Consider the following 14,499-nt stretch of genomic DNA (forward strand, 5'->3'; position numbering starts at 1 on the left):
GTCTATGCCAGTAAGAGTTGATTATGCATCATTTTTGAAGACAGCAATTTTAGTTCTGAAAGTGGGGAAGCTTTTTTTGTCCTTCTACTGGCAGTCACAGATGTATGTTTTAGAAGTTGTGTTCTATCCAGCCTCACAGAGTAACCCTTTTCTAAAGTCTAAATTCCAGGATTTGTTCCAGAAAAGCAATTGACTTTTTTAAAAAAAATTAGCCACCTTTTATATTTATTTTTTTTTATAAATAACGGGTTGTCTTTTTAAAACAAACGTGGATGTAGTGCACAGCAAGCACAATTATAAAAGGTTTTAAAATACATATTATTTTAATGATGAAGTGCCATCAAATTATTCTCAAGTAGCAATCACATGGATACCATGAGAATAAAATATATTACTACAAGTAATGGGTTTGAGTGTGTGATATGCCATGATTCTTTAGTTTCATTCCCGATTTGAGTTTACAAGAACAAATGTATCTCAGTTGTAATACTTGGTATTGTGCCAGTCAAAATTTGTGAATGTCTTCCTGATTCAGTCTTGGTCTCTACCATCTCTGCTCAAAAATAAGTTCTATTAATGTCACACAAAATACCAGTAGTCCTTGATTTGCATCCACAATTGAGCCCAAAATTTTGGTGGCTAAGTGAGATAGCTAAGTGAGTTTTGCCCCATTTCATGACCTTGTCTTTGTCACAGTTGTTAAGTGAATCACTGCAGTTAAGTTACAGTAACACGGATGTTAAGTGAATCTGGCTTCCCCATTGACTTTGCTTGTCAGGAGGTTACAAAAGGCGATTACATGACGCTGCAACCGTCATAAATTTGAGTCAGCGACCAAATATCTGAATTTTGATCACATGACCATGGAGATGCTGCAACAATCGTTAAGTGTGGAAAAACAGTCATAAGTCACTTTTTTCAGCGCCATTGTAACTGGTCACTAAGCAAACTGTCGTTAAGTCAAAAGACTACCTGTAGAACCAATGCCAACTTATTTTCTGGATGCACGATGCAGATATGACATGGCTCAAATGCGGGGACGGGATTCCCATGTGGAACTCTGTAAGCCGAATCCCTTTTTCCGCCTGATCATGTGAACGGGCTACTCAGATTCTTGCGCCCGATTCATTCATCAGGTTAGGGCACCGAGAACGCCTTAAGTTCCACTTTAATTTAATTTTAATTCCATTTATATCCCGCCCTTCTCCGAAGACTCAGGGCGGCTTACAAGCTTAGCAGTAGCCTTCATTCTATGTATATGCCTGCTTATTAGGGCTTTCACACACACCCCCAAGCGGCATTATTACAAAGTCAGCTTAATTGCCCCCAACAATCTGGGTCCTCATTTTACCTACCTCGGAAGGATGGAAGGCTGAGTCAACCTTGAGCCTGGTGGGACTCGAACCTGCACTAATTGCAGGCAGCTGGTGTTACTTAAGGAGGCATTAGCCCACTGCTCCACCAAGGCGTCACTCCAAAACCTCAAAAGCGGCTTTCCTGCCCAGTACAGGTAGTCCTCAACTTACAACGGTTCATTTAGTGACCAAAGTTACAACGGCAGAGAAAAAAAATGACCTACGACTCATTTTTCACACTTATGACCATTGCAGCATCCCCACGGTCAGGTGATCAAAATTCAGGCACTTGGCAACTGACTCCTAGATATGACAGTTGCTGTGACCTCGGGGGTCACTTGTTCCCCTTTTGCGACCTTTTGACAAGCAAAGTCAATGGGGAGAGCCAGATTAACTTAACCACCTGGTTCCTAACTTAACAACTGCAGCAATTCGCTTAACAACTGCGGCAAGGAAGGTCGTAAAACGGGGCAAAGTTCATTTAACTGCCATAGCTTAGCAGCAGAAATTTTGAGCTCAGTTGAGGTCGTAAGGCGAGGACCAACTTTATAACGGGGCCCCGGCCCTGCACGGAAAGGCGTTTAAAAGCGCCGGAGTCACTCCGGAGCGCAGCTTCCGGCCAGCCCGGTCTCGACACCCTCCATTCATTCCCGGTCCTGTAATAAAAGCAGGCGATCCAAGATGGCTTCCTCACCTAGGTAACTAACCCACTGCCTGATTGCGCGGGCATAAGAGCCGGGGGAAACGCAACTTCCCGCAGGCCAATCGCGTCCGCTTGCTAATGACAGTTTACATCGCAATGAGCCATTGCCCCTGGAGGAAGAGGAAATCAGGCGCCTATTTAGACAGCCTCTTCTAGGGAAGGCCCCCTTCTCGCTTCCCCCTCCATACTCCGCAGCGAGCGAGCGAGCGGGCGAGAGACTTCCTGGAAGGCCTCTCAACCTAACCTGCTGGTTTGCTTCACACACACACACACCCCCTCCTTTCCCGCACGCCGCTTCGGAACCTCATGGGCCTCTTCGGCGGCGAGCCCTAGTTTAGGGAGCGTGGTAGGCGTGGCTTGAAGGCGTCCGAGCGAGGTTAGGTTGCACCGTCCATGCTCGGCTGCCTTGTTCTTCTCTTCTCTCTCTCCCTCCGAGAGGGGAGGGGGCGGGAGGAGTGAGCGGCTCTTCAAAAGGGCGAGGCGGAGGTGGGGGAGAAACCCCTCCACACACCTCTCAGGTAAGACCCCGCTTTTTTTAAAAAAAAAAACCCTCTTACCCACTCCCCCCCCTCACCGACCCACACGAGGTTTCGGGAGGGAGGGGGGGTGCTATTATGGGATGGCCCTTCCTCTTTGCAGGATGCAGGCCCGATGCAGGGACGTTCCCCTCCCCCTCCCCTTCCTCCTCTTCGTCTCGCTACAGGGAGCGAGAGGGCCCAATTTTAGACAGAAGAAAAGGAAGAATCGGAAGCTCGGCTGCGAGCCGCCTTTGCTTCCTCCCCCGCCCTCTTTTTTTCTCCCCTCTGTTGAAAGGAGGGAAAGAAGAGGAAGGAACCATCGAGACTCGGCTGAGGGAGAGGAGAGAGAGAGAGGGAGAGAGAGAGGGAGAGATAGAGAGGAGGGAAGAGAAGAGGAGGGTCCTTTCCTTCCCTCCCCCCCCCCACCACCATCTTCCTCAATCCTCCTCCTCCTCCAGCCGGGCAATCTCGGTTCGGCCGCGGAGCAAAGATGCCCCGCCGGGAGAGCCTGAAGGCGAGGATGCGTGGCTCTCTCGGGCCGCTCTCCCGCTCGGGCAGGGCCAGGCAAGGTGGGTTCGCCCAGGTTGGCGGGATGGAGGGGCCTGGAGGCCGGAGGGGAGTGTGTGTGTGGGGGAGGCTGATGGAAGGCCTGGGGTGGTGGTGGGGGACTCCCTTCTGGCTCCGTGTGGCGCTGGGAAGCCGCGAGGGGGGGGGCTTCGCTGCCCAAGGTGCTGCTGCTGCCGCTGCCGCCGCCCTTGCCAGGTGGGCATCCGTCAGAGGCGGCCTGAAGCTCCTCCTCTGCCCCCTCCGAGTGGGTGGGTGGGCTTCCAAAGTGGGGAGAGAACCGGGCCGGACCGGGATCACACACACACACGCACGCACGCCCGGCAGCCACTTCCAAGCTGCTATTGTGGTTGTGTGGCTGCTGCTGCTGCTGCTGCTGTGGCCCCGGCTTGTGCCTAGAAGTGCTTCTTCATCTGCCTCCCTAACCGCCTGCCTGCCTTCCGTCTGAAGGCAATTTCTGGCTGTGTCATAGTTTCAGTATTTTTCTCCCCGTGGATGAAAGGGCAGGAGATGTGTGTGTGTGTGTGTGTGTGTGTGTGTATATATATATATATATATATATATAGGTAGGTCTAGAGTCTCGGGTTTTTTCCTGCGTTCCTTTCATCTTCAGAAAGAAACCCGAGACTCTAGACCTACACATACAGACACCCGCGAGAATCTACGAAAACAAATATATATATACATTTTATATATATATATATATATATATATATATATATATATATATATATATATATATATATATATATATATATATATATATATATATATATATATATATATATATATATATATATATATATAATGTGTGTGTGTGTGTGTATATATATATATGTGTGTGTGTGTGTGTAAGTGTAAGTGTAAATTACTAACAAAGAATTAAGGGAGACTGAAATGCATTTCTGACTCATTAGTCTTCATCAGTCAGCCATACCCTTCTGATTCGAACATATATATATATATATGTATGCATATATATGTATGCATATATATGTATGTATAAATGTATATGTCTCTCTGTGTTTGTATAGGTAGGTATGTATGTGTGTATGTATAAGGTATAGGTATATACAGGGCTTTTTTTTCTCATAGAACGCTCAGAACAGAGTTCCAGCACCTTTTTTGGATGGAACCTTGTAGGGTAGGCAAGGCAGGTTGTATGACATGTGTGAGTTCCGGCACCTTTTTCTTTTACAAAAAAAGCACTGACTAGAACTCACCGTCTGCTGGTGATTGGCTCAAAGTCACCCAGACAGTTTTCGTGTCTTAAGGCAGGACTAGAATTCACCCTCTCCTGGTGAAGTCATCTTGTCACCCAGTCGGCTTTGAGGCCTGAAGCAGGTTGTATGATGTGTGTGAGTTCCGGCAACTTTTTCTTTTACAAAAAAAGCACTCGGTATATACATATGTGTGTGTGTATGTATAGGTATATATGTGTGTATAGCTATGTATATATATGTATAGCTGTGTGCATATATGTATATGTTCAGGTGTGTATATATGTGTGTACATATGTGTGTGTGTATGTATACATACATACATATAATATATATATATATCTCAGATAAAGGGTATGACTGACTGATGAGAACATAAAGAGTTCGAAATGATCATCTCAGCCTCCATATATATATATATATATATATATATATATATATATATATATATATATATATATATATATATATATATATATATATATATATATATATATATATATATATATATATATATATAAATGAAGGAGAATATTTGTTGCTCAGGGTTGAAATGAGGGTGCTCTCTGAGCTTGCTTTTCTTGCAGACGTTTCATGACCCTAACTAGGTAACATCATCAAGGTTAGTAAGGAGTATGATTTGTTGCTGTATAAACACTCCTTATTAGCACTAGTTAGGGGTCATGAAACATTTGCAAGAAAACAAGTTCAGAGAGCACCAAGGACCCCTCATTTACATTATTGGTGTTATGGTTGGTTGCACGGTCAGGCAGGTGTTCAGACTGGGTTTGGCATTTTTGTCTACCTTACCAAGAACCTGGGATAGGCAGATGTGGATGTTTGATGGTATTACAGATATTTTGGCAGATAATTATCATTATTTTGATACACATTCTGGGACTGGTAAACGGAACACTTCAAGTGTTAAGGACCTAAGAGCTATTAAGGTAGTGTCTGAATATATAGGCAGTTCCTAGTAGGGTAGATTTGTTTTGCTTTGTTTTTTTGCAAAGTCGGGATATTCAGGTCCAATAAGTTCAAAATTTCCATGTATCCAGGCAGCTGTTTGGATATTGCTCTTGGTACAACCATTGATTTCTTCCTCCATAATCGCTCAACTTCAATTTGCAAATCACGATATTTTGCTCTTGTTTTCCCTAGCTATTTCTCCTCAATTTGTGCATCACCTGGTATATTGCAATATCAATAAACCAGGCTTTTTTCTTTTCCACAGTAGTGATATGTGTTAATAGCTTAACAGTTCAAATCCTAACAGTTTGAGCCCAGTAAAGACTTAACTGTTTAGGTCCTAACCAAGGACTTAAGAGCTGTTAAGGTAACATCTGAGTATATAGGCAGTTCCCAGTACAGTGGGTTTTTTGAAAAGTTGGAATATTCAAGTCTAATAAGTTCAAAATTATCATCATCCAATTGCATTTGTCTAGTTTCTACCCCTCCAAGGGTGCACATCGCCTCTTCTCCCTCAATTTGCCAGTCATACTGATAAGGTCACAATAGAGTCTTTTTCTGTTTGGGGGAGATGTCCCATCGTTTACTCCAGTAGTTTGGTTGGAAAGTGGAACTTCTAAGTAGAGAATCACAGCTGGAGTACATTACAGCCATGTTTTCTCAGAGCAGATATGAACTTAAGCTGCTGTGTTTTGAGATGGGGGAAGGGGAAGAAGAGGAATAACAAAATACGGGTCATTTCTCTGTAACTGTGCTTGGATTAGGGGTATTCATGGAGGAAACGGTGTGACTTGTACTTTCTCAGAAGCTGTCATCAAAATGTGGAAACTTTCTATATATGTATGGTGTTCTGGTTAACATGTTAGACTACAAGTCCCACACCACCTCATCCAGCATGCTGGTTTAGGTTGTGAAAAGCCAGCTTTGACCCCCCCCCCCAGTACAGAGTTTCAAAAAGTATTCTCAAAAAACTGAATAATGTCATAGATCACAGGCATTTCCCTCCAGCCCTGATTATTCCTGTCTCTTTCTTCTTCTTCTGCAGAAAGCAGCTGCAAATCCATGCTTTTACATGGAAGTAAATTCTGTTAGACTCAGTGCGATTTACTGTTGGGTAAGTGTAGTTTTACCGTTGAATGGCAGAAAACTTGTTTTGTTGTGTAAGTGTCAAAATAGGTGGGTTTTAAAACGTCCACCTGTAGGTTTTTTTATATTGGACAAAAAAATAAAATAGCTGTGATCCAGTACAAGTGCACTCATTAGAATTGCACTGTAAATATGAAAGAGCAGCTTTCATGGAACTTTTGTAGTCGAGAATGTATCTCTTCATTTTATTTTTCAGTCATTCTGATAATACAATTGCGTAGAAGACCTATGCACTGAAAGCAACAGGGCTTATCCACCTGTAAGTGGGTTATAGGTCTGAAATATTTCTAACCTGTTTTGGTGTCCCTGTCTGCTACCCGTCAGTTGTTTCTTGACAGCTAGCTTTATTGTGCTGAGAGGTAAAAACTAGGTTAAAAAGGTAAAAAGCCACTTGTCTGAAATGGTGCGTGGGTTTCCTGTTTGAGCAGGGGTTGGACTAGAAGACCTCCAAGGTCCCTTCCAGCTCTCTTCTGAAATATATTAAAAGGATAGATTTTCCACTATCAGCTCCTTAATCTTTATTTTGCCATAGCCATTATACTCTACTTTTTCATTACAATGAGAAAGGTAAGAGAGGTAAATAGTTACAAGTGAAATAATTAATATGAAGACTGTGCATTTGCATACAAGTGGACTATGTCATGATATCTGAAGATGCATTTTTACTAAAATGAGGAAGGGCTGTATTTGTATCCTGCACCTATAATTTAAAGAAGGGGGAAACAGGAGGAGTGGAGAGGACCTTGATCATCTTGGTGAACCATAACAGAACACCTCTTTCACCTTCCAGAAAAAAGGTCCTTATCCAGAAAAAAGGTCCTTATCATTTCATGATCCATGTTCTGGGTGTAAAAAAAAATATTACTGATACTACTGCAGTTGGCTTGTAGGCCATACTGCTCTGTGAATGGGATTGCTGATGGCACGGACTCTTTCTTGTCTTGAGGGGAAAAAAAAGGATGGAGATCCTGTGTAAAGATGGGACCTCTCTTGGTTGGGTTTCAAATAGTCTTCCCTCTCCAGTTGCCTTCCAGATGTAGTGCATTACAGCTGCCATAACACCATAGTCATGGTAGTTGGGGATGGACCATCTGGGATTTCTGGAGAGCGTCAATTTGAGGAAGACAACGCTGTCCATTTGCTTGGCCATCTCTTCAACACCCAATCCAAACGGCCTCTCAGAAGCGTAGATTAACATATCAAAGGAGAATGGGGATTTTTGCTATTTGTCTCCCAAATCTGGCCACAGCCTGCATGTTTAGAAAGAGTAACAGTAAACAGTGAGCAACAGCAAAGATGGAGGAGGAGGGTTAGGATCAAATGACCTATCCATTCCAGGTTCCAAGTTGTTCAAGCAGTTTGACATATCAATAATTGAAATAAATAAACACAACTCTGTAGTTGCCAGGGCTTTTTTGTTTGTTTCTTCCTGGAGGGACTGCCAAGTATGGAGATCTGCCCCCTTCTGTCTTCAGCTTGGGATCCCAAAACCTGTGGCAAGACAGAGTTGTTCCGTGTAGCTTTCTGCAGGAAGCGCAGACAAATCTGGGAATTGTAGCTGGTTACAGAGGATTGAACTACCCACGGTCAGGGTGTAGTGTTTGGAGGATCTTTAAAGAGATCTGTAAGTCTTGTGATCTGAAAATTGCTGGATGGAAGGAGATTTACCACATTCCCATTGTGATGGCTTAGAATTTTTAGATCTGATCTGGTGGTTGGCAAACCACAAGGAGTTTCTCCTGTCTTGGAGCAATTTTATAAAACTCCTTAACATATAGAAAGTGAAAAGACAGTTCTCTTGGTTTGCCGATAGGGAAATGGTTGTTAAAAACAGCTTTTGTAAATACACCACTTGCATTCACTTATTAATTTCTAACCCTGATATTCAGACTGTTCTTTCATTCCTCTGAGAATTGACACCCATGCATTATTTTTCACCTGGATTATAGGCAAGTGCTTTTTGACATATCACTGTAGGTAGTGGGTAGTTTAGCCAGATGTCCACAAAAAAAAAAGTTCTCTTTCTCTTTTCTTTGCCATTTTTTAAGCAAAGGAGCTGAGAAAATAGTGCAGGAAAAATCGTATCTGTTGGGTTATATAATTTCAACCGAAACAGCATCAGATGTAAGATTCACATGGTTTTCTGACAATTAGAACAGTTAATCAGTGGAACGGCTTACCTCCAGAAGTTGTGGGTATTACAAGGCTGGAGAAATTTAAGAAGAGATTGGACAACCATCTGTATGAAATAGTACTGTGCGGTCTCCTGCTTGAGCAAGGGGGCTGGACTGGAAGACCTCTAAGGTCCCATCCAACACCGTTATTCCATTATTTGTTTCTGGCATGGTAAGTTTTCCAAATTGGCTTTATAAATTTGGCTTTTGGCTTTATAGGAAAATCTGCAATTGGTCATCAAGAGTCCACAATGTTGTCTTTTGATCAAACCTTTCATAAGAAAGAAGAAAATGTGGCTAAAAACCAGAGCTCAAATACAACGTATAGCAAGAATATGTTAACATAAGCTGTACATATACTGAGACTACGGTTCCCAAAGTCCCCTAGCCTAGCCATCATTGCTAAGAATTCTGGGTGTTGCAACCCCAGTTTATTTGGAGAGATGTCAGGTTAGAGAAAGCTGACGTAGATGTCCATTTTTCCAGATTCCGAAACCTTTGAGAGGTGGGCTGTTCAGGTTTACACAAGAGGAAGTTTTCAATGTGTTTTATTTAATTTGCTTTGATTTTTGTGAAAGCCTCTGTGGTTCTTCCAAAAGACTGGATTTAGATAAAAAAAAGACTCGTAGTTAAAGAGAACTATTTGATACACTGCTATTCTTCTTTGCACGTTTCCCAAACACCTGTGTGGCAATGAGGATCTCACAGCTGGTAGGTGTACTGGTGGGGAATAAAAGAGAAATTTCTCATGATTTTTAGAAAATTGTGCCACGAAACAGTTGCCCGCCTCTTAACTAAAAGCCCAGTTCCATAGCCAATGTGCAAATCTCTCCTTTCCGTGACAATCCTCAACCTATTTTTTTTTGTCTTTCTTCCTTGGTTGCATAGTGACCAAAGGGAAGGAAAGTATGATTTCTCACACAATCTCCCAGAACATTTGGGAGAACAATTTAAAAAACAATAACACCAACGTAGCTCTGTGTTCTTTACATTTTTTTCCCACGGCCAGGGCTGAAATGCATCTCTTCACAAGCTTATAAATTTGGTGGTGGTGTGGGGGGGGGGAGAAGATACCTTTTACAGGATGATTTGCATGGTTTGTACTCACACTGACAGCACTGTCAGTATCATCACAACAAAACAACCGTTGAATTTCATCCATAAGATTGCAAAGCAATGCTGGTGCAGCAAAGGTTGAATCTGAGGAATCAGAATGACTGGTTTGCTTTCGTAGATAGCGAGTTAATCTTCGGTCTAGGTTGGTGCTCATGAAGGTATGTGGCTAAAGGTGCTGATACTTTTTTTTTCTCAGTATGCGGATGCGTAATCCCTTTCCATCTGTACTTCCTGCAGGCTGGATGTGTGGGATTTTGTTTTTTTTTGTTTTTTTTGCAAAGAATTGACCTCTTCACGTGTATCACTGCAGCTTGGCACGGCAAACTATTGCCCAGTTCTGCAGAATTTTAAGAAGGGGTGGGGAAAATAAAAATCTCCTTGCATACAGTCAACAGTTCTCTGTAGCCCAAAGATTGTTTCTCAAGGTCACACCCCCTTTTTCCCCCCCAGCCTTCTCTAAGATTAGGATTGAATGAAACACGCCCACAGCTTTCTTTGGCATATATATATATATATATATATATATATATATATATATATATATATATATATATTGACTTACCTCCTGAAAATTGATTAAAACAACCAGGGAACACTGGATGCTGTACATAACGTTGTGAGCAGCTGTTTGCTTCTGTGCACAGGTAGTCTCTGACTTCACCACCACAACGGAGCCCCAAATTTTGGTTGCTAAGTGAGCCGTGCCCCATTTGGCAGTCTTCTTGCTGTAGTTGTTAAGCGAATCGCTGCAAGCTGGTTAAGTGCAACTATGCAGTCATTAAGCGATGCTGGGTCCCCCCCATAGAATTTGCTTGTTGGAAGCCGGCTGGGAAGATTACAAACAGTGATCACGTGAGCCTAGGGCAGAGCAACTGTCCTAAATTACATGCCAGTTGCCAAGCACCCAAATTTTGATCGCATGGCCATGGGGATGCTGCAACGGTTGTCAAATGTGGACAACTGGTCATACGTTATGCATTTCTTCCAGTGCCGTTTAGGGTCCCTAAATGAATAGATGTAAGTTGAGTAATACATATAAACACCCAAATGTCTTCTTTCTGTCTTTCCCTCTGTAATAGATTCTGTAAAGATTCCTATAACAGAGTTTAATCCTGTTATAGAATCTAGAACTGGACTAACCGTTAGCAGAAAGGCCACATATGGCATGGGAAAATTCATGGTGAGAAGGAATATCCATCATTAATGCTGACCCATGAATTAATAGAATAGAATAGAATAGAATAGAATAGAATAGAATAGAATGAGAATATAGAATATAGAATATAGAATATAGAATGAGAATGAGAATGAGAATGAGAATATAGAATAGAATAGAATGAACAGAACAACTGCAAAGAATAGAATAGAATAATAACTAATTTAATTTTAATTTATTCTACAGGGCCATTAATTTAATTTTCTTTTAACTTCTGTATTATTGTATGTTATTGTTGTTAGCCGCCCTGAGTCCTTCGGGAGATAGGGCGGCATATAAATCCCAATAATAAATAATAAATAAAATAAATAAACTTTATTGTCACTTTAAATGTACACTAATCAACATACATTAAAATGAAATTTCATTGCATACAGCTCTCAAAGGGTAACCACCTCCAATATACATTACATAAAAATGACCAAAACAATAATTATGGATATGCCCACATACACACAAATATATGACCCAGAGAAACAACACAGTCTAGTTCTATATATATACATGGGGGGTTCTAGATAGGGTTTAGGAAAACCAGTTGTTTTGTTGGCATATTGCAAAGCCAAACCAGGTAGTTCCTTTGGGGGGGGAGGGGAAGCATTTACAGGTAGTCCTCATCCTACAACACTTCACTTAGCGACTGTTCAAAGTTACGACACTGGGAAAAAAAGACTTACGACTGTTTTTCACACTAACGACCTTTGCAGCATCCCTTTGGCCAAGCGATCGAAATTCAGACGTTGCTTGGCAACTGGTTCATATTTATGAAGGTTGCCGTGTCCCCCGGGGTCATGTGATCCCCTTTTGTGACCTCCTTAGAAGTAAAGTCAGTGGGGAAAACCAGATTGACTTAAAAGACTGTGTGGTTGACAGCTGCAGTCATGCATTTAACAGCTGTTCCAAGAAAAGTCGTAAAATGGGGCAAATTCACTTAGTAAACGTTTTGCTTAGCATCAGAAATGGTCGTAAGTCGAGGACTACCTGTATTACATGGTTGCCGTCCGACAATGTAAGTGATTGGGTGTTTTGTCTTTAAAAGATCGCACTGTAGTGATACCGAAGTTGCAATCACAGGTACATCTCAAGGTGCATAATTTCTCAGGAAACCTATCGGGTATCAATTTAGGGCCCATTCCATGTTAATGTAAAAAAAAAGGTCGGTCTTTTGTTTATACAAATTAATTAAATCATTTTCAGGAGGAAGGGTTGAAGTGATGGTCAGGTTGATGAACTTCTCAAGTCTTTTTTTTTCCGTAGATAACATAAGAGGAAAAAAGATTCTCAGATACATGCAATTTGTAGAGGGAAAAACCCCAGTAATGGTGGCAGGTAAGAAACCACTCAGACCTGAGAAAAGAGCATTTATTCTTGGATGACCTGCTCTTCCCAACCTCTCCATGCAGGAAAGTTGCAAAGCACAGCCATCACTTATTTTGGCTAATGCTTAGCATTGGGCATTTAATGCTATATCCCCTTTTGCCTTTCACATTTACATAACCAGGGACAAAATAGAATGGAATAGAATAACAGAGTTGGAAGGGATCTTGAAGGTCTTCTAGTCCAACCCCCTGCTCGGGTAGCTATACCAGGGGTAGGCAACCTTGGCTGGTTAATGACTTGTGGACTTCAACTCCCAGAATTCCTGAGTCAGAATGGCTGGTTCAGGAATTCTGGGTGTTGAAGTCCACAAGTCATAAAAGGTGCAAGGATGCCTACTCCTGTCCTGTACCATTTCAGACAAATGGCTGTCCAGTTTCTTCTTTAAAACTTCCAGCGTTGAAGCATTCACAACTTCTGGAGGCTGGTTGTCTCACTGATTGATTGTTCTCACTGTCGGGAAATTCCTCCTTAGTTCTAGGTTGCTTCTCTCCTTGATTAGTTTCCATCCGTTGCTTCTTGTCCTGCTTTCGGGCGCTTTGGAGAATAGCTTGACTCCCTCTTCTTTGTGGCAGCCCCTGAGATATTGGAACACTGCTATCATGTCCCCCCTCGTCCTTCTCTTCATTAAACTAGACATACCCAATTACAAGCGCAAAATACAAGTGCTACATATTGTCATGGGACCTGCAGGGAATTTAACTAGATTTTTTTCTAACTTGCATTCTGAGGAAGGAGTCTTCAGAAAGGACTTTTTCCCCAGCTAGATATTGAACATTTTGAAGAACAGCAAAGATTTCTAAAAGGATGAGTTCCCGTGCACACAAAGGAGCAAGATTATTTATCTAAAAAATGTATTTGGCTACTCAACTTGAACAGCAGCAGCTCTAGGACCCCACTCTCTGTGACAGCGTGTCAGGTGGTAATTAATCAACTTGGCCCTGATATCCAGATTTTTAAGAGTCTTTCTAGTATGGGAATTTAGAATAGAATAAAATAGAGAATAGAACAGGATAGAATAGAATAGAGAATGGAATGGAATAGAATAGAATAGAGAATGGAATAGAATAGGATAGGATAGGATAGGATAGGATAGGATAGGATAGAATAGAAATTAGGAATAGAAATTAGGAATAGAAATTAGGAATAGAAATTAGGAATAGAAATTAGGAATAGAATAGAATAGAAATTAGGAATAGAATAGAATAGAATAGAATAGAGAATGGAATGGAATAGAATAGAGAATAGAATGGAATAGAATAGAATAGAATAAAATAGAGAATGGAATAGAATAGAATAGAGAATAGAATAGAATAGAGAATGGAACGGAATAGAATAGAGAATGGAATGGAATAGAGAATAGAATAGAGAATGGAATAGAATAGAATAGAGAATAGAATAGAATAGAATTAGAATAGAATAGAATAGAATAGAATAGAATAAAGAATGGAATGGAATGGAATAGAATAGAGAATAGAATAGCGAATGGAATGGAATAGAATAGAGAATGGAATAGAATAGAATAGAGTAGAATAGAATAGAAATTAGGAATAGAATAGAATAGAGAATAGAATAGAGAATGGAATAGAATAGAGCAGGGATGTCAAACTCAATTTCATTGAGGGCCGCATCAGCATTGCGGTTGCCCTCAGGGGGCCGGGTGGGTATGGCCTGGGTGGACGTGGCCTACTAGGTGGGTATGGTTAGAGTGCGTATGGCCTACTGGGTGGGCATGGCCAGCTCTACATTGTTCGCATGAAGGGTGCCTATGGGGGCCTGGGCAGGAGTGGGACAGATCTGAGGGTCTCTGGCAGAAGGAGGGTCTCTGGGGCAGGGCCAAGGCAGTGGGGGCCATTCCCTCACTGTTTCCAGGATGGCTTCACGGGCCGCATGAAACCACTTCGCGGGCCGGATCCGGCCCCCGGGCCTTGTGTTTGACATGTCTGGAATAGAGAATGGAATAGAATAGAATAGAATAGAATAGAATAGAATAGAATAGAATAGAATAGAATAGAATAGAATAGAATAGAGAATGGAATGGAATGGAATGGAATAGAATAGAATAGAATAGAATAGAGAATGGAATAGAATAGAGAATAGAATAGAGAATAGAATAGAGAATAGAATAGAGAATAGAATAG

General features: G+C 41.7%; 1 protein-coding gene across 5 annotated transcripts in view; it reads left to right on the plus strand.

The window, feature by feature from the left end:
• The first annotated feature begins 2,488 nt into the window (after positions 1 to 2,488).
• Positions 2,489 to 14,499, plus strand: part of LOC308678232 (chromodomain-helicase-DNA-binding protein 8-like) — a 104,251-nt gene continuing 92,240 nt past the window's right edge. For 4 of the 5 annotated variants that reach the window (XM_081345283.1, XM_081345286.1, XM_081345285.1 and 1 more), the window contains exons 1-2: positions 2,558 to 2,576; positions 6,375 to 6,443. The gene's annotated coding sequence lies outside the window, so the exon portion shown is untranslated. Of the gene's footprint in view, positions 2,577 to 6,374; positions 6,444 to 14,499 lie in introns of all 5 variants that reach the window. The other variant, XM_081345284.1, reaches the window with a different exon arrangement.

Source organism: Vipera berus, assembly GCF_964194415.1.
Source record: "Vipera berus genome assembly, chromosome: Z".
NCBI lineage: Eukaryota > Metazoa > Chordata > Lepidosauria > Squamata > Viperidae > Vipera > Vipera berus.